Source organism: Martes martes (assembly GCF_963455335.1).
Source record: "Martes martes genome assembly, chromosome: 3".
Classification (NCBI taxonomy): domain Eukaryota; kingdom Metazoa; phylum Chordata; class Mammalia; order Carnivora; family Mustelidae; genus Martes; species Martes martes.
Window position 1 is genome coordinate 126,442,640 of NC_137890.1, and position 20,206 is coordinate 126,462,845.

A 20,206-nucleotide genomic window follows, 5' to 3' on the forward strand; every position below is an offset into this window, starting at 1 on the left:
CTCACATCAGTTGATATTTCACATAGGGGAACCAAAAATCAAGGAAAAGTTAAGCTAAAAATTATGATTCATTCATCGCCAAATAGCGGAAGGAAAGCCCTGATTGAGTTGCGTCGTTTCTCTGCTAAAGAGATATATTAATACTCTTTCAGTTATGTTTCACGATGACAACGTTTTCCTTTTTGTTTATCCCACCCAATTGCACAAAACATCACAAGCAAAATACGCACCGTGTTGCTGACCTAGTTTGTGGTGCCCTCCCTAACACTTGGAAGTGTTGTGGTTTTACTGTTACTCGCATACGGTCACACTTATGACTGGGGCAGGTAACATCAGCAGGCAAAGCCACGAGGAGTGGTTTTTCTAGTTCTGAAACGACTACTTAGCTGCCCATGTCACTATGGTAACACAAAAAAGCAGAGGAGGTGATGTTTAAAGATTAAAATGATTCACTGAAGGAAACTGGCAAAAAGGACCTTCTAGAGGTAAAATGTTATAAACCTGGGATGTTCCAAAAACATAAAAATCTCTTGGTTTTCATTGGGTCAATCTTAGACCATAAGTTTCCTTTGATATTGTCTGTGAGTGCAACTTGGGCACAAGCCAAGGCTTGTCAGTGAAAAAAAAAAAAAAATCAAGGCCTGGGCTGATCATTTGGATGCCTCTTCCTATGAGTGGACATTTTCCTAAGACAGTTTTTATTTTTGCTAAAGAAAATTCATAATATTGAGCAATAATTTATTGTTTCTTTTTAAAAGTTGTATCCAAACTATGTGAGAAAGGAGATGATTCAAGCATACAAAGGTTAAGTTCAAGTACATCCAGTCTCCGTCCCCAGATCCTAGGAACATGGCAACATCAAAATGTGGAGGAAGGGAGAGTAAAAATGTAGAGCTTTGGAGTGCATCCAAATTAAGTCGTTACCATCTTTAAACAGGCTATTATAAATATAAGTTGTTCTATGGAAGCTCAGGGTAACCACAAAGCAAAAACCTTTAGTAGACATACAAAAGAGAAAGATTAAGAAGTGTAAGCAGACTACCAAGAAAGTCCTCAAATTATAAAGGGAGAGAGGATTTAAAGGAACAGAGAGGAATTTAAAAAACAGAAGCCAATTAACAAAATGGCAGTAAGTATATACCTATCAACAATTACTTTAAATGTAAAAGGACTACAGTTCCCATCAAAAGCCACAGAGTGGCTGAACGGATTAAAAAAAAAAACAAAAAAAAACCCAGAGCCACCTCTGTGTGGCCTACAAGAGACTCCCCTAAGATGTAAGGACACACACAGACTGGAAATGAAGGGATGGAAAAAAAGATACTCTGTGCAGATGGAGAGACAGAGAAGGCTGGAGCAGCTATATTTACATCAAACAAAACAGACTCAAGCAGACTGTGATATGAGACAAAGAAGGGCACCGCATAATGATAAAGGGGTTAATCCAACAGGAGGATATAACATCCGTAAATATTTATGCACACAGCATAGGAACACCTAACCGTATAAAGCAAATATTAACAAAGCTAAAGGGAGAGACAGCGACACAGTAATCCTCAGGGACTTTAATACCCCACTTTCACCAATGGGTACACCATCCAGACCAAAACTCAGGATGGAAACCTCAGCCTTACACAATACAGAACCAGAAGGACTTCACAGATGCATAGAACATCCCCCCCAAAACCAGCAGCCTATACCTTCTTCTCAAGCACGGGGAACCTTCTCCAGGAAGGAGTGTATGTCAGGCCACAAAACAACTCCTAATAAACTTAAAAAGACTGAAATCATATCAAGCCTCTTCTCCCACCAGGATGACATAAAACTAGAAATCAACTACAAGAAAACTAGAAAATTCACAAATATGCAGGGATTAAATCGCACGCTACTGCACAACCAAGAGATCGACAAAGAAATTAAAAAAAAAATCAAAAAATACCTCAGGACAAATGAAAACAGAGGTACAGCTTACCAAAATCTGCAGGCTGCAGCAAGATTCTCGGAGCGGGCGCGACAGACGGGTGCCGAGAGCCAGCATCGAGAGGAGCCCCGGCCGCAGGGCTCCAGGCCTGCCTCTCTCGCCACCTTGCCTCACCCAGTGCAAACCTGAGCCTCTTTCAGGATCACCTGGAGAACTTGCTCAAGGCCCCGCCTGCACTTTCTGAATTGGGAGGCCTGAGGTGAGGCCCCAACGTTTGCATTTCTAACAAGCTCCCAGGTGATGCTGCTGTTTCCGTGGGGGGAAAACACTTTGGGAACCACTGGGAACCACTGAGAATCTACTGGGAACCACTGGCTCGGTCTTTCTCACCCTGGCTGCCCCGGATGCTCCCGGGAGGCCCCTCGGGGAGCCGATTAGACCAAAAGCTCTGGGGGCAGGCCCTGGAAGGCGGCTCCCCAGGTGATTCTCATGTGTCCCCGTTGTGCTAAAGGAACTCAGCTCCATTTTTTGTCAGCGTGTTAAACGTCCCCGGGACTCGTTTTAAGCAGGTTATGGTGAGACTCACGGACATGGACACGATTGTCCGAAGTAGGAAGGTTAAACTCCCAGACTCCAGAAACAGGAGGCACAACCACCCGTCGTGCCAAACAAAAACCTCGAATTAAACAATGGCTCCCTATGACCCTGCCTCTGCCGAGGAAGCTGAGACTGCTCGCTTCAGAAGTTTCTGCAGAGGGGGAGAGGGCAGAGTGAGGCCCGGAAGAGGTTCTCTTGGGAAGGAATGTGGAGACAGGGAAGGTTCCCTGGGTCAGTTTGGTATTGGATAACTGGCAAAATTTCAGCAGGCTCTGGGGGCGTCCCTAGTTGTCTGGGACCCGGCCCTGGGGTGACATTAGCGGGGGATTCAGGCTTGATGTGTGAGAGTCTGATAAAAGAGGCTGGGGACGTGGGCTCCTCGAGCTGGTTGGTTTGTACAGCACAGGTGCACCTGCAGGGGAGTCCTTTGCCTCTAGGAATTAGCTACCCCTGAGAGGGGCAGTCTTCCTGATTCAAACCCCCAAATGCCATAGCGTCGAGATTACAAAAAATAAGAAAATACAGTCAGTAGCTGGCTACCTCTGCCTCCCTTCAGAGTCCCACCCTCCTCGTTTATGACCTCAGCCTGACTGTGTCCTTCCTTTGACTACTCACATATTATTCTACATTGCATAGCTTAACCTGAATTAGATGTCAAGGCAGAAAAAGGAGATGGGCTCTAACATGAACTGTGTTGAATCACCTGATGAGACTAGCCTTTGCACAAAATGTAAGAAATGGAGATTGTTCTGAGAACTTCAACACAACCTGCCTCAGCCGAACCCAGCCAGAAGGTCTGAGAGTTGCGACCACTTGTGTCAACACGGCTCAGCTGTTTGTTCCAGGGGACCTCTGCCCAAGGAAGCAGAGACTGCTTGGTCCAGAAGTTTCTGCAGATCAGTTAACCTGAGACAAAGGCCTGCTCACCTGGGCAAACAGCCAGCTTATCAGACAGCAGCTTACCCATCAAGACCCCCTACCAGATCCTTGCTGTGTTCACCAGCCTTGTACTACCATATGTCTCCCACCTTGAAAGACACATGATAACCACTGAATCCAGCCTCCAAACCCTCCAAACCCCAAACCCTCCTCTGACTCCCCAGCTCTGCGAGCCTGCTACCGCCGAGCTGCTCTGCTAGCACCTTGAGTTCCAATGAACTTGGTTTTGCATTAATCACAGGCAGGCAGATAATATCAGGAAGCTGAACAGAGATTTCAAGAGCCCAGCGCTCTACAGTAGTCAAGTAAGTTTGGGAAATCCTATATACCCGGTTCCACCTTCATGACAATTGCGATCAGGTGAGGATAATAACATTTCCGAAAATTTCGCATTAAAAAAATAAAATTTTAGGATATTTAGCAAACAAGCAACTTGTGCATAGGAAGCCTTGGGTTTTCTGCAAACTTACTAACTCCTCTAAGAACATTTCCCCCCTTAACATCAGCTTTTAAAACGTTGACTTGGGCATGAATGATTTAAGAGAAATTAAGGAGTACTAAGTATATGAAGTATAACCCTGGAGCTAATGGTGAGTGACAGGCACCTAGGCGTCCCCCTCCTGGAAGTGTCTTCCCCCCACATCAGAGCCTCTGTGCTGGACCAGCTGCACTGGGGAGGGGAGTTTCCACATCATGAATCATTTCTGCATGATCAGTGATGAAAAGTTTATTAGAATCCACTGGTCTGTGTGGAGGGCATCTATTCCCTTTGTCAGAACGGGAGGAGTCAGGACACCCTCCTGCCTGGGATTCCCAAAGCCACTGGAGCAGGTGCACACGCCCTAGCGTGAGCCTCAGTGAGTACTTGCCAGAGAACGGTTCCTGTTCCTGGTGACGTCACTGAAGGAGCAGAGGAAATCCCCAGCTGGTCCCTTCACAGCCCTCTCAGAGGCGGGAGGAAACATCAGTTGGGGAGCCTAAGTTCCTTGCTATTTCCTCTCTGGAAAAACCCTGCTTTTGTCCCAGATCTGGGAGAAGAAACTAATTAATTATCAGAGAATTCCAGGAGCCAAGGCATTATCTGTGAAACAGGTGGCCAAGCAAAGAGGGCGATTGGCCCTCACAAAATTCAAATTACCCGTGGACATTTTGCCAGCATGCTCCTTGATATGTCCTCATTAAAAATTAATCACCATTAATATTAATTATAGTGATTAAGAGGAAACATCTGAAGACAGATTTGAATCCTTATAGCTCTAGCTGGGCAGAGCAAGATAACACAGAGCTGCTAAGGGGAAGAAGCTTCATCTTACTTAAAAAAAAAAAGTGAAGACAAGCCAGACCTTACCTAACAACACTTGGGCTAGGGTCTGGGCTCCCGGGACACTGCTTCCTCCTGCCCCCATCCCTGCCCCTATGTGATCTCCCTATATCACAGCTCGCTTCTCAGATTACATAGCTGTCTCTCTGCAGAGGGAAGTCAGAGGTTTTCATCCCACAATGTCCATCCCGCTCCAAGTCTACTGAGCTGAATTTGGATTATGCCAAAGTTTTTTTTTTTTTTTTCTTGCCTACACCCCCACGAACCACTGTTCTTTCTTCTTTTTCCAACTTTATGATAGTGGAAGACAAAGTGTTCGGTAGAAGGTCATTCTGAGGGGGAGCTGAGGATTTCTCACAAGGAATGAATGTCAAAGGCCCCTGCACTGCTGGATAGTGGGGCTTTGAGAAGCCTGGGGGTGGCTCGGCAGAGACCTGGCCCAGGCCAACTTTAGCCCAAGATGCAGGGAAACTCAGTCAGGAAGCCCGTCCTCCCACCCCCACACTGTAGAGCAGCTCAAAGGCAAGGAAAAGTGGTGAAGGGCAGAAAACCCATGTGGTCCGCTAACAACAAAGCTAGTTGCTTGCTTTCGTGTGTGTTTTCCTTGTGCCAAAAGCCTGGCCCCCAATCCAATACGATCCAAAGGACAAACACACTGAATCGGCTCTTGGAGCGGGCATGGCTTTCTACAGGGTTGTGGGGGGGAAAGTCCTCAGGTCTGGAATCTAAAAGCAGAACCTGCTGATTATAAATCGTATTGCAGGAGAGAAGAGAATGTGGTCAGCCAGGGGCGGGGGGGCCCTGAGATATCAGAACTGTGGGCTTTCTCTTCTAACCAACCCTCCTGTCCTTCTGTAAGGCTTCCCTTGTATGTGCAGCAGGGGAGGGTGACTGCAGGAGAGAGAGACCTCCAGCCGGTCCCCGAGGGAGGGGACCGTGGGTTCATCGCAGGTCAGCCGTCCCAAAACTGCTCTCTGAATTGGCACTCAGCAAATGCACCGAAGGAAGTCCTTGTTCTGAAAGATCACAAGCGAAGATGATGGAAACTCTGTGTTCGAGGGAATAAAGCGTTAAGGATCTAGTTGTCACCTGAGTTTCTACTGAGAGCAGGACCTGAGGTTCTTGTGATTAACCAGGGGCGGATTTTCTGGTCAGCAGCACAGACGGGTTCTGAATTCCATCCACTCCCCCCAGGGCTCTGAACCCTGGAGTCAGCCACGGGCTCACATTGCCCCAGTGTCCCCCGCTGCCCCAGGTTAGATGGGTCTCTGGGAAGGCCCCTCACAGATGAGAACAGAGCCCCCAGCCAGCAGTCCGGGGGGCCGTGGGAGGACTGCAGGGCGTGGGATCATCTGGGGTCCACGTGTTTCCCCGAGTGGTTGAAGAGCTCAGGCAGACGAATGAGGAGGGAGGTAACCTGGCAGAGATGCATGGTCACGGTGAAATCTGGTTGCCATGGGGATAGGAGGTTTTCTGTTCAAGCTGAGTAAGAGCAAATTTTCCATTGTGTGCATGTAAACATACTGCAGCATCCTTCGCTTTTTAAACTCCTTTTCTTGTTCAAATCGCATCCAGGGTGGGCTCCCACATCCCAAGAAGCGTTATGGAAAGTAATTTTCCAGGGGACAGCTCCTTGGACAGAATTCGGGGTTCAGCTTTTGCTTAGGCATGACGGTGGGAAGGAGGGCACGGGGCTCCTTTTCAGGAAGCAGCAAGGTCTGCCTGGGTTCCTAAGGGTTCCCGGGGGCGTTTCCAAGGTTGCATGCCGGAGAGTGGGAGCAGCTCTAGAGATAGGCCAGGGACAGCACTTTCCTCTCCTGCGGTCTTCAGTGAGGAACTTTCATGTTGTTTTCCACCTTCCCTGTTGTTGAGTAAAAGACTCCACAGCCCTGGCTCTCTCCTCTAGTTCAACATGCAGGAATAATTTTGTGAGCCGGTCTTAGCCGGTTTAGACCCCTGAAACAAAGTGCCATCGACTGGGTGGCTGACACAACAAACGTTACTTCCTCACCCTTCTGGAGGCTGAGGGTCCAGGATCGAGGTGACAACGGACCCGGCATCTGGTCAGCACCTGCTTCCAGGTGTACAGATGATGGTCTTCTTGGATCCTCACGTGGAAGAGAGAAGAAGTAAGTTCTCTGGTCTCATCCGAATAGAGCACTAATGCCATTCAGAAAGGCTCTGTTCTCATGACCTAATTATCTTCCACAGGTCCTACCTCATAATGCCATTACAGTGGGGCTAGGATTTCAACATAGGAATTTGGGGGGGACACATTCCATCCATAATAGCCCCTGTGAACTTTTTTCTGGCTGATGGTAAAATACACATAAAATGTAACATTTTCACCATCTTAAATATATAATTCTGTGGCATTAAGTACACTCACAAGGTTGTGCAACCTTCACCACTATTTCCACAACTTTTTTGTCATGCCAAACAAAAACCGCCCACCCACCGAACAATGGCTCCTTATCACCCTGCCTCCCCCAGTCCCAGGCAACCACCATTCCAATTTCTGTCTCTAGGAATTTGCCAATGTGAGGTACTTCAGTAAGTGGACTCTTGCAAGCGTTGTCATTTCACGACAGCCTTATCTCGTTTAGTAGAATGTCCTCAAGGGTTATGCACGCTGAAGCCTGTACCAATGCTCCGGTCCTTTTTAAGGCTGGATAATATTGCTTTTATGTACATACCACATTTTATTTATCCATGCATCTGCTGACAGACACTTGGCTTGTTTTCACCTTGGACTATTGTGAATAATGCTCCTGTGAACACAGGTGTACAGATACCTGCTTGGGTCCCTAGTTTCGGTTTTGTAGGTATCTGCCCAGAAGTGGACTTGCGGGAGCACATGACAATCCTGTGTTCAAATTTTTGGAGGAGCGTCATGCTATTTTCCACAGTGAGCCTTCATGGACTTAGGATCAGTGGCTTTCCTGGGGCAGCTGAGGATTGTTTTCCAAGGGAGCTTGGCCATGAGCATCACAGTCTTTGCTAATTCTCTCACACTCACTCATCTACGTTTCTCCAAGGCTTTCTGCAGGTCTTCCTTAGTTCAATTCTCTTCTGTTGACTCTTTAGACTTTAATGTGTCTGGGGTGGCAGAGTGATGATCTACTGATTGACTGACAGATTAGCAACAAGGTGGGGTGGGGGAAAACCTCATCTTCCTGGTCTTCCAAACCCTCCTGAGCCACCCTGCCAATCCCACAATACTTGGCTTCCACTGGCCACCCCTGGGGACCTGGGTATCGAGGCAAGCAGGCAGGCCCTCGTCAGCCTCCTTGATACGCCGTGATTTCCCACACCTTCACAACATCCTTTCCTTCATCCGGACACCCTCCCTGGCTCTCCACGTCCCTTCACAGAGCACCTTCTCCTAAGGACTTCCCCGGTACTACGAGTCTATAGCTTGCTCTTGTGTTTTCCACCTTTATTTCCAATGATTTGTCCTCTCAGGGGCAGCACAGGTCTCACCCTGACCCTTGCCAGGATCTGGTTCCAGACTAAGCTCATAGTAGACCTTGGTAAATGAGGGCCTATTGATTTCTGACCCTGGTCAGAGACTTGGGCAAAGAGGCTACTTCGGGTTGCTGAAATAAAGGAAGCTTATGGGTAACAGAAGAGGCCATTTCTAGATGTGGAGGCTGGAAGAGCCCTCTGCTACTTTTTGCTTTTTGTCTTTTTAACACTTTTGTTGTGAAACAGCACATGCTCAGAGAAGCTTATGAAATGTAAGTGAACGGTTTAATCAATAATTATAAAGCAAACGTCCTTGCCACCTCCCCCTAAGAGGGAGAACACTGAACGGCACCTCAAGGACCCCTTCCACTCTGGAACCCAGGCCAGTTCTGACTCCTCTCCTTCCCCCCAACCCCGGGGCAACCCTATCCTGAATTTATTAATAGTTTTTTTCTTGATTTTTTTCATATGTTTACCACTTTCCTACACAGCCCTAAAAAGTATGATTTAGTTTGAACTGTGCACGAATGAAATAATGCTGTACATATTCTTTTAGGATTTGCCTCACTTGACTGTGTTACTTACACCCATGTCCTTGCACCAGGCGGGCGTTGGCCCATCTGTACAGACTCTGGCGTCCCAGTGTGCCGCACAGCTCAGTTTATTTAGGGCATGTGTGCTATAAATGCTGAGGGACGGTGTGTGGTTTCCAGTTCGGGGCTATTAGGATGAAGATATATATGCTTGTTCTTCTACGTCTCTGAAAGCCTAGCACGTGCATAGGAGCCGGATTGCTAGGTCGCTGTGTCCATAGATCTTGACCTCTACCAGCTGACGAATGACCTGTTTTCCTAGGTGGCCGTGTCATCCTCATTTTCCCCCCAAGTGACAAAGTGCTTCTGCATCCCAGCTCTGCAACATTCAGCAAATGCTCTGCAAATTCACAGGCAAGGAGGACCTCCTAGTCCTCTTCTACTAGAGTTAAAACTGTTCAACAGACATCTTTGAATGTAACAACCTTCAACCTCCAAGGGGGCCCTTGGAGATGTTTCCACAGGAGCCCCTACCCCAGTTCGGGGGTGTTAGGGGAAGGAGGGACATGGCGCGTGAGTAAGAATCCCAGGGGTGGGGGAAGCCCCCAGGCGCTTGTTGCCCCCCTAGAGCCGTGAACCATGGAGCCCTAGGCAGATACAGACCCAGCGAGCCAGTCATAAAACATACATTAAAGGCTCAGAATGCCACTGCCTGTGAGCTTAGACAGAGCCCGGGTGTCACCTGCAAGCTTCCTCTTTGCTCCCTGCCGAGCTGTGCACCTGCCCTGACTAGGGCTGCCACCAGCGGGCTCCACGGGACCAGGGGAGCCAGGGCAGAAGGTCAAGATCTCACTTGGCCTTACCAGCTGGGAGTGCTCACTTGAGTTCTGTGGCTGGGGCTCACCCCGGGAGTAAAGAAGAGAGGCTGCACTGTTTTTAAAAAACACCTCATTATTACCAGTTTCAAGCAATGGAGGTAAGTACAAAGAGGAAAACAAACGAAGACTTTTGAAAATCTCACCAATCAGAAATAAGTATCACAAACAGTCGGTCAGTATCACTTTTTTTTTAAAGATTTTATTTATTTATTTGACAGAGATCACAAGTAGACAGAGAGACAGGCAGAGAGAGAGGAAGGGAAGCAGGCTTCCCGCAGAGCAGAGAGCCCGCTGTGGGGCTCTATCCCAGGAATCATGACCTGAGCCGAAGGCAGAGGCTTTAACCTACTGAGCCACCCAGGCGCCCTGGTCAGTATCATTCTACATAGTTTCTGTACAAACATACAGATGGAAGGATGGGTGGAGGGGTGGGTGGAGGGGTGGACAGGTAGATATGCACAGATTTTTACGTATAATGTTAGAAAAAAAATCCTATAGTACATGTTATTTGAAAATAGAAATTTGTTCTCTTTACGAACAAATAATTGTTGTCTTCTTCCTCTAACTGAAGAGTAGATATTCTCGATGCAGAAACCTAGAAATCACAGAACATAAAGAAAAAAAAAATCATCTGCTTCCCATCACCAGGTCACTCTGAACATATCTGCAGATGCGTCTGTACCTATAATGTGATACTCGTTTGTGTGTAATTCTTCATCAAAAGAGGACAGCAAAAAACCAAAACGAAAATACCAAAATAAGGCCTCCTGAAAGGGACCTTTCTATCCACTCAGGACTCAAAGAATAACCAAATCTCACACTTCCCAAGAAGGAGCCGAAAGGACTAAGGGACCAGCCCTCATTTGTCAAGTGGTAGGTGGCGGATTTCGTTTCTCCCCTTAGCCACGAAGCAGAAGTACACGTGGGAAGCAAAACCAAGCCCAACCTGACCTTCACTGTGGTAAGCAGTATGGCTCAAACCACAGCAAGACCCAGGGCAGAAACTTTTGAGCAGTAACTGTCCCCGTAACTAGAATTTTACCATCGGGGCAAGAAGCCAAATTAAGGTTCTCACAGCACAGACCCTGCAGCTCAAAGTGACTGTCTCCAAAGCAAGCCCAGGGACTGTCCCCCCAGGCCAGGGGTGACAGTCCCTTGTATGGTTCCTAAAATGCACAGGACAAAACACAAGTCGAGACAGAGCATCTCGTCTCCATAGCTACAAGGCCTTGAACCAAATGCTACAGCAAACCACTGGTAATGGAAACAATCGCTATGGTTCTTCCTAACTGCTCCTGGAGCGCCGGCTTCATGTCCACGGCCAACACGCAGCCCAGGAGGCATCTGCTGCTGAGGTCCAGGCTCTCGTGAGAGGTGTTAACAGGAGAGCTGGATCAAACGCTTTCCAGCTTCTTCCCTGTGCTACAGAGGCGTGGGGTCAGGAGGCCTGTTGCTGATTCTCCCAGTGGCCAGTCCCTCACTCCCCACTCATTCTAACCCTCCTTGTCACCCAGGAGCCTTTTGCAACCCCTACACGCGGAGCACGCACCCCTGCACACCCTCCATACACCCCCTCACTAGTATCTGTCTCTCGGGCTCCCATCCTTAGAACTGCCCCATGGCCCAGCCCTGGGCGATCTGATGACCAGCCCTGTTCACACGTACTGTTCTCAGGCAACACAACTGTGTTTCAACCGGGCCCTTCTGAAAGTAAGGCTGTCCCCCCAAAATGCAGCCCTCACGAGGGGCTGCATGTCTTGAGCCGGGTTTGTGGGGCGCTGCATGGGGTGCATCGCCTATGGGGACCCTTGGATCATACCATGTGGGGGGATACCTAGTCCCCCCACCCCTGAGACCACCCCGATTTCCAAGGCACTGGGGACAAGGATAAAAGAGAGGGGGCCCCACACTGTGGGGGCGCAGAGTCAGCTCCCTCTGTTTAGCCCAGCACAGCACCAGCTGGCGAGCACACCAGATCTCTCTCTATCCCCCATGCCACCTCCTCCTCTCACCTAAAATGGGAGGAGAGAGGGGGAGGAAATGCTGTGCTGAATTTATCCTAACTGCAGACCGGCTGCAGAGCTAGGGAGAAGATAAACAGAGAAGTCTAGTTATAATCTTTCCAAACCTCCCAGCGTCCTCCAGCCCACTCCGTTTGCTTCCTACCTTGCTGGAGGAGGAAATCTGCCGGGCTTTCAGGGCTCCATCCTGCCTCTGAGACCGTCTCCTGGGCTGGGGAGGTTCTCCTGCTCCTCGTGGGAGCTCCAGACCCCGGCTGAAGCTGTTTCACACGCTGGGCCTGAGAATCTTGACAGGTGCTTAGCATTTTCTAACCAGTTCTCACCTTGGCCTTGGCCACTTAGTTAGCTGCAAGTTCACCCTGACCCCCTCCAAGCTTTCTGCAGAGCAATGGCACGTATGATATTGCCTCACACCCCCTCTGAGGAGAAACACATAAATGTCAACAGTCTGGATATCCACCAAGTAGAATGTCAGGTTTGGACCAAAGCCAACGGGGTATAGGACAGGAGGGGAAACCTCTGAGGATAGGGACATCGTCTCCTTTCATCTTCTTTAGAGCCTGTGGACAGTTAAAAAACAAAACAAAACAAAAAAAGCAGTCAGTAATTTCCCTTCTGGAAACTGGAAGAATCTGCATCAAACTCAGGTGTGTGGCTGTGTATTACCCTCAGGCTTGAGTGAGGGGCCAGAGCTGTGAGGGGGCAGGACCTCGGAGAACTGTGGGGGGTAGAGGGTGGGAGGGGAGTCCTGGGCCTGCACGGGCTCAAATGCAGCTGTTCCAGGTCCTGTGACCAGGTCCAGCCCCAGTGGTCCCTGGAGGGCCTGTGATGTCCCGCTGTCCCCGGTGGAGGTGCCCAGTCCCCACAGGACTGGGCTTATGGTGTTGCCTGTGGGCCTGGCTGGGCAGAACCTCATGCCTCTGTCTTCTTCGGCTCACTCTGCAGTCCTTCTACAATCCTGAGCCACCCCATCGCCATTCAACACACCTGCTTCTGCTTAAATCAGCCAGAGTTGGTTTCTGTCACTTATAGGTGAGAACTTGGGCTGATTCCCCAGGCCTCTGGGGCTCTGATTCCAGAGACTTCCATCCTACTTCTTTCCAAATGCTCTCTACCTGCCCCAGGCCGGAGCAGACCCCTCCCACTAGACCAACTGAGCACAGCATGTTGCAAAGGGGAAGGAGAAAAGCCTCCACATGGAGCAAAATGAAAGTGTGACACTCCCACACGCAGAGACCTTGAGCAGACAGAAGCCAGGCTTTGATTGTTAGTCCCCGAAGGCTGTGCCTTCCATGAACACGAGGGGTCTGTGTGAGTGCAGCCCCCTGGGGTGCCCAGGATCCCAGCTTCCTGGCAACATCCCGGTGTGTCATCATTCCAGGGGTCTGATTAGCTGTAGAACGTGCAAGTTCCTTGTTCCCAGGATTCATCTGAGTTAACTCTGCTGCTAATTGGGTTTGTATCTGGCAGTGGTGACATCGAAAAAAGATTTTGTAGTCAATTATGTTCTCCTGGAACGCACGGGCAGGGGTTGTCCTGTCAGCGCCGAGGTGGTCTCTACCTTAACGAGCTGGCCCAGACAGAGGCACCAGAGGACATTATCATCCCCGAGCACCTGTCTTCAGTGGCTGCTGTTGAACAAGAAGTGGAAGGTCTATCTGGGCACCGCATGAGCCGGCTTTACTGTACTTTCCAGTTGCCTCTTTCCCGTGGAACACAGCTGAATGCGATCAGGTGCGTTCCAGCCACTTTAAAAAAATCGTCCCTGAGGACATGGAACACGCACATGCTCTTCCTACTGCCAAACGATGGAGGGTTTGGCTTAACTGCACCAAAGCCAGGAAACGGACACTTACGGGCCCCACTACCCCCCAGAACACAGCCACGTGGCACACACCTGGAGGAAGAGAAATGGAATTCTTCCTGCAAGTTCTTTTTTTGGTCCAGAACAAATCATTCTTCCAATGTTCTAACATCCTGAGCGTGGGTGGAAGCGATGCTTACTTACGTCTTGTGGGAAAGATGGTGTGTTTATAGAAGAATCCTCTAGCCGACGGGGGTGATTGCGGGAAGGGCCACTGGTCACTCAGAGAACACAGTGAGGCCTTGCCTTTTTTTTTTTTTTTCCTTTTGCTTTGGGTCTTAGTGGGTCAAGCTCTCACTTTTTTTTTTTTTTTTTTTGAATACGGGGGTTTCCAGTCCTCTGCCTGGAAGAGCTGGAGGCATTTTCCTGTTCACAGAGAAATGGAAAAGCAGGGAAAGTTCCACTTAATGGCTCAGAAACAGGCCACCAGGGCCTGGGAATGGCCAAGGAGGACGTGGGGTCTCTCTGAGACAGGGCCCTCTGGGCAGTAGGGGGCCCCTGGGGGAGCAACCTTCTGAGGAGATGGCTTCAGTTGTAGGCGGTGGCGAGAGTGGGCAAGGCGGCGGTCAGCCGGTGGTGAGGAGGGGCTCCACGAGGGCGAGCAGCACCCCTGGCCTGAGGTCAGCCTCCAAGAGCCCATGACGGGACTGTAAATGCCATACGGTGCGGCCAAACCACTCCTCTGTGGGAACTGGAACTGCACATTTCCTGCCTTTCATCTTGCCTGTCGGAGAGGAATCTGTCAGAAGCGGCAAACCACAGCCCTGTCACTGGGGCAAGGGGCAAGGCTGTGGCTCCGGGGCCGCGGGCGGGGGTGCAGGGGGCTGGGAGTGGGCTGGGCCGCCGAGCAGCCGGCCAGCGACCATGGAGAGGTGCCTGGGCGGCATGGCGGACCGGGCACCATCTGCCCACGCCAGGCCAAGCGAGTCCTTCTGTTGGCCGGGGACAGAGCTCTCGCTCAGACAAGGTGCGCGGCCTGTGTGGGGACATATGCTGCCGTTGTCAGAGCCAGACGGCCAGTTCTGGGTTCTTTCTGGGTGATGCTGGGAGAGCTGCACTTCGGAATTTTATCATTAGCTGGGGGAGCGTTGGGTCCTCCCTTGATCTCCTGCCAGAGTGGATTTTTGGAGAAGAGCCTGGTTTGGGAAGGGCCAATTCAGAGAGCACAGAGGCACGCCATGAACATGCCACATGTAATTTTGGGGTGAGGAAACTGAGCTTTAAAACTCAAACATGAGAATCTGTGCCTGCAAGCTAGTTGTCCTCGCCTCCTTCTCCCTGGGAGTGGCCCAGAGAGCAAAAGGGCATGCACGCATCCCGTTCTCCTCCAGGGGGAAGAGTTACTTTATTTGAAGAGGGAGAATGCAGGACACGATAGACTTGGGGTGTCACAGGTCTTTGGAGAGCCAGCACTGCCTGGCTCTCTGAGTTTTCTCCTAAGTCCCCATTTGCTTGGTCCCTCCAGCTCCCTACCCTCACCACATCTTCAGCCCCCACACCACACCCATACGCACCCACTCCCACCCCTAGGCAGCCAGCTTTTTCTTTCAGCCTCTCTTCCTTAAAGGCATGGGTTATTTTCCCTGATACCAGGTCCCATGTTAGTGATTCACACCATATTCCCAGGAAACTCCCTGATGTGTCCCTTAGAATTAACCCAACTGGATTCCCTTGTTCTCTCTTTCTTAGCTTACTTCCTCTGAATCTTTCTTTGCCCTCCCTAAGCCATCTGGGAGGTGGCAGACAGTCTCTCTTCATGTCAGGGATGAATTTCCATCTGCAAGGTATCAGGGCTCATGCATACGGTACGAGAGAAGGCTCTGGTTTAGGGCAAAAGGGACACGTAAGCCCTGTGCGACTGCGAGGTGGGGGTGTTGGCCTCAGAGCCAGGACCTCGCAAACACGCTCTCAAGGTGACAGTTCTAACAAACGCACAGGAGCCTCCTAACCAACACACTAATTAGCTGCGAGAATAGAAACAGATACAGAACAAGCCTCCAAACTTGCCAATTATTCTCTAGGGAACACACGCCAAGGATTGGTCTCTGGGAAATTTTCTTTTTAAGAGGCAGAGCTTGAGGGACTATCTGGGAAGGGTCAGATCCTTCAAACTTAACTCAGAATTCATTGAATTAGACCTAGAACTGGCCTGGCTGGAACCAGGCTGTCACAATCAGATCTCAAATTAGGGACCCCTTACGGTACATTTCTTCCCACTCAAGATGTATCCTGAAAGCTCTCAGGGCAGGAGTAAAGTAGAAAAGTCCAGGTAATGGGACAGCTGTTGTTTGTCTAGGACAAGGAGGGGCCTCCTCCCTATCATCCACAGACCCCTCCGGAGTGAGGGCGTCATGCTCAGAAAGGCTCCTCCAAGTCTGCAGGGGCCAGGAGGAGCATGGACCCGAGGGCACGGGGGCAGCGGTACAAGCGTGATGTCGAAGCTGGGAGGTCCCCGGACCCCACCTCATGCCCTCTGAGCTCAGGATCCCCAGCATCTTTCTTGAAATGAAAAACAGGCAACATAAATAATTTTAAATGCTTCTGAAAACAATTTTGCAAAAAAAAATAGAAAAAAGCAGTCTGTACAAAATTGGCACATTGTATGAGCCCATTAAGAAACAGAACTGGTTTTATTCCTCAGACATTTTGCACGGATTAGGAATGGGGGATAAAGGCATTGCATCCCGCTCAGTTAGGAGGCCAGGTGTCTGGAACTGTGTGGAATGTCCACGTGCCCTCTGAAGAGCACTGTCTCCAATTCTGAGGGAGGACGTCACATGTGGGCTGTCTCCTTCACCCGGTAGTGACGTTTCTCAGAGCGGGGCTTCTCCAACCTGTCTCCTGGTGACACTCCAGTGGCAGAGGAGGATGAACACATCCCCAAGGGGCCAAGGAACTGCTCAAAGGCACGGTGACAGCACCTATCATCGCTGAGCTCTAGGAGCTTAAGACACCCACGTGAATTTTGCACGTGTATTTATTTTCACAGAAGAATTCGGCTTTAAATTCCTCATTGGTTGGACCCAGTCCGCAGTCCTGGGAGAGGGCCACATGAAGACAGGCACTCAAAGCCTGGACTAGGGCCAACGGTGGGAGTTCGCTCATGGCTAGGATTGGACCTGAGCAAGGCTGCGTTGCCCGCAGTAGGCAGGCTGGGGAGGAGCAGGAGGTCCACTGACGGGGTGCTAAAGCGTGGTCTTCATTAAAGGTAAAGGCTCAGGCACTGGGAGGTGGGAGGTGCCATGGCCAGGTCTTTGTACCTCAGAAAGCTCCTGTGCAGTGCAGTCTTTGCTGAGGGAGGAGGAAACTTCCTTAATGGCTCCGCCCACATTCAGCTGGTGCAGGTTTTTCAGAATCTCACCTAACAGGATAGGTCCCTCGAATTAGAGGCTTCCTTTTCCTTCTTCCCATAGTCCTTGGAGTTCCTGTCTAACCACAGAGGACATAGACAGGAGATGGGAGCAGTAGGCTTTGTCCTGCTTCACCTGGTGGCCTGGTGGGGTCACGTCCCATCACCCTCCCAGGACCAATGTTAACCTATTTTTTCCTCAGCATCACCAACTGGCTTCTGGCTGGAATTCTGACAGCTAAACAGACACACTTCTTGGTTTACAAGCTGTTATTCTATCACTGTAAGTATTAGTCAACATTTGGGTTTTAGTCATAACATAACTAATGCATAATTTTGTTTGCTTCACAGCAAATTAAATAAAGAATTGGCAGCACATTAAATAAATGGTTAAATTAATTTTTTTTCTCCAAGTCTTCAAGTAAAATTGAAGTTCCAGACAGATGCACATATCTATCTGGGAGCTCCAGCTACCCCCCTGAAGTCCCTCCAATGTGCCCAGAATTGTGACAAATGAGGCAGAACCACTAACGCCTTAGGTCGGCACAGAGAATGAACACATAGATGTCGGCAATTTAAACAGTACCGATCATGGCCATGCTCAGGCTAATGTCCTTAAAATTAGTATGACAGATAAAACAGTGCTTGAATAGAATTCAGTCTTGGCTAGCCAATCTTTAAAAGTCTAGCTAGCTATCAATGAAGCTGACCAATGTTGTAATTTGTCCCAAGGCCTCTATAACAAAAAGATAAGGTAAGACTCCTGAAACGTTCAAGTGCATCCCAACTGTCTGTCACTGAACTACAGAATACTAAATAATTCCGTCCGTTGTGCAGGAACACACAAGGCCCATGCTGCTCAGGTCTAATTAGCTAAATGGTCCCAAAACCAAATTAAGAAGTACTTAAGAAGATGATGAAAATGAGTCTGGAAACAAGATAACCATCGGTCACTACACGTGGAGATTTAACTTCCATATCATAAGCCTGCTTTCACTAAAGAAACCTGCTCGTTCATGTCTTTATTGGTTTTTGAACTAGACCAGAGGATGTTTGGATTAGTGTCATAGGCAGGAGCCTCATGGTGTATTTCACTGGTGTATCAGAAATTCTCTTTGATTTTTGCCAGATTTTTACCCTGTAGGACTCAGTAGGTTTTACTCACTTTGGAAAAGACAAAGGGCTGACTCCAAGATTATTAGCTCTTTGATAGTGGGCCACTTTTTAGACAAAGGGATGTCTGAGGCTTTGTTAGAATCGTGCCCCAATGATTAGGGGACAATTGATGGAGAGGGAGGATCTGATTGAAAAACTCCAATGCTATTTTTGAATTCCTTATATTGTCTGCCTTATGATATTCTGAGAGGCATGACAAACTTCTCTTTGGCAATTTTTATTTTATTTTATTAAAAGATTTATTTATTTGACAGAGAGAGAGAGAGAGAGAGAGAGTGCACAAGCAGAGGGAGGAGCAGAAGGAGGAGAGAGAGAGAAAGAGAATCTCAAGCAGATTCCCTATTGAGTGTGAAGCCTGACACGGGGCTCCATCTCAAGACCCTGAGATCACAACTGGAACCAAAACCAAGATTCACACGCTTAATTCACTGTGCCACCCAGGCGCCCCTTCTTTGGCAATGTTTAAGGTGAAAGGATTATTGCTCCCCATTTTTCACTGCGTAATAAATATAGTCGAAATCCAGCAAAACACAAGATTTCAAAGGCTCCATACAGTTACTGATCTGATCACATTTCTTGCACCAGTGCATTCATTCCACTGAAAAACACCAGAAAAATTCCATGGTGAAAAATGCACTCAAATGCAAGGTGAAAAATAACGTTTAGGTAACCTTTTTTTACCAATATGATTGTGGCTTTGAGGAAAATCATCAAAAAATGAAATTTAAAAATGTAAAGCCATGTCTCTGCTGAGCTAGACATTATAAAATACTGTAATATTAGTGCAAGTTTTTTCTGAAGTGAGTTCTTTATTAGTTTTATTTTTGATAATTCCTGTCACTGTGTCAACAGCAGAACATTCTTGGTACCAATTAAAACTAATTAAAAGTTATTTAGGGAACACAAGTGAATAACAATGTTTAACAGTTATCACCTCTCAGAATAGAAACTCAAGCGGCTGACAAAATGGAAGCTGACAAACATTCATGGTTTTGACTCTCCCAGATCACAGCAAAAACTGGTTTGCTTACATAACCGATGGAAACCCAGGATCCTGCATGGTCCAGTCTTGGCACTGGCTCAGACCTGCAGAAAAATATAATTGAAAACAATTCAACTTTTTCTGTCTCTTGAGAAAATGCCAAAGGTAGGAGTGTGTTTTAAATATCCAGCAAAGTCCTTAAAGATCCCATTTGCCCTTGTCTCTTGATGCCTGGTTCTCTGACGGCCTCTCCCTCTTCTGTTTCCCCTCATGCTCCGGAGACCCAGCCCGAGCCTTCTCTAACACCCCCTCTTTTCTCTGCCTCGGTTCTTCATCTGTCATTCAGCCTGGCCTCCCTGGCTTCTTTAGTTTTCCTTCCAATTGTTTCTATCCAGTTGCCGTGTGACAAAATTGAAAACACGCCCCTCATTCCAGGCAGGGGCATGGGTACACGTTAGAATCTGTATCCCACCCACTGTTCTTGTGTCTCAGAACGAGAAGCCGGCTGCAGAAGAGTTTTGCCACGGAAGCCGTCAAGTGGCTAGACCCTGGAACTTCAGGGGGCCAAGGCTCTGCTTCAGTTCCCGCAAGCTTTTTTTTTTTTTTTAAAGAATTTTATTTATTATTTGACAGAGAGAGAGATCTCAAGTAGGCAGAGAGGCAGGCAGAGAGAGGGGGAAGCAGGCTCCCCGCTGAGCAGAGAGCCCGACGCAGGGCTTGATCCTGGGACCCTGAGATCACGACCTGAGCCTAAGGCAGAGGCTTAACCCACTGAGCCACCCAGGCGCCCCCAGTTCCCGCAAGCTTTGCTTCGTCTCACAGCCATAGTTCACACTTGGCCGTGACTCTGCGGTGTCAGAATGTCCCAAGATGACGTGTGCTGCGAGAGGATTCTCAGATGTTTATTTCTTCTTATACTCTATATGTTTATAAAATCTTTCACTTAAGCTTTCCTTTTGTTTTCTTAAGCTTTCCTTTTATTTATTTTTAAAGATTTTATTTATTCATTTGACAGAGAGACCACAAGCAAGACAAGCTGTAGGCAGAGGGAGAGGGAGAAGCAGGCTTTGCGCTGAGCAAGGAGCCCGATGTGGGGTTCGATCTGAGGACCCTGGAATCATGACCTGAGCCGAAGGAAGCTGCTTAAATGACTGAGC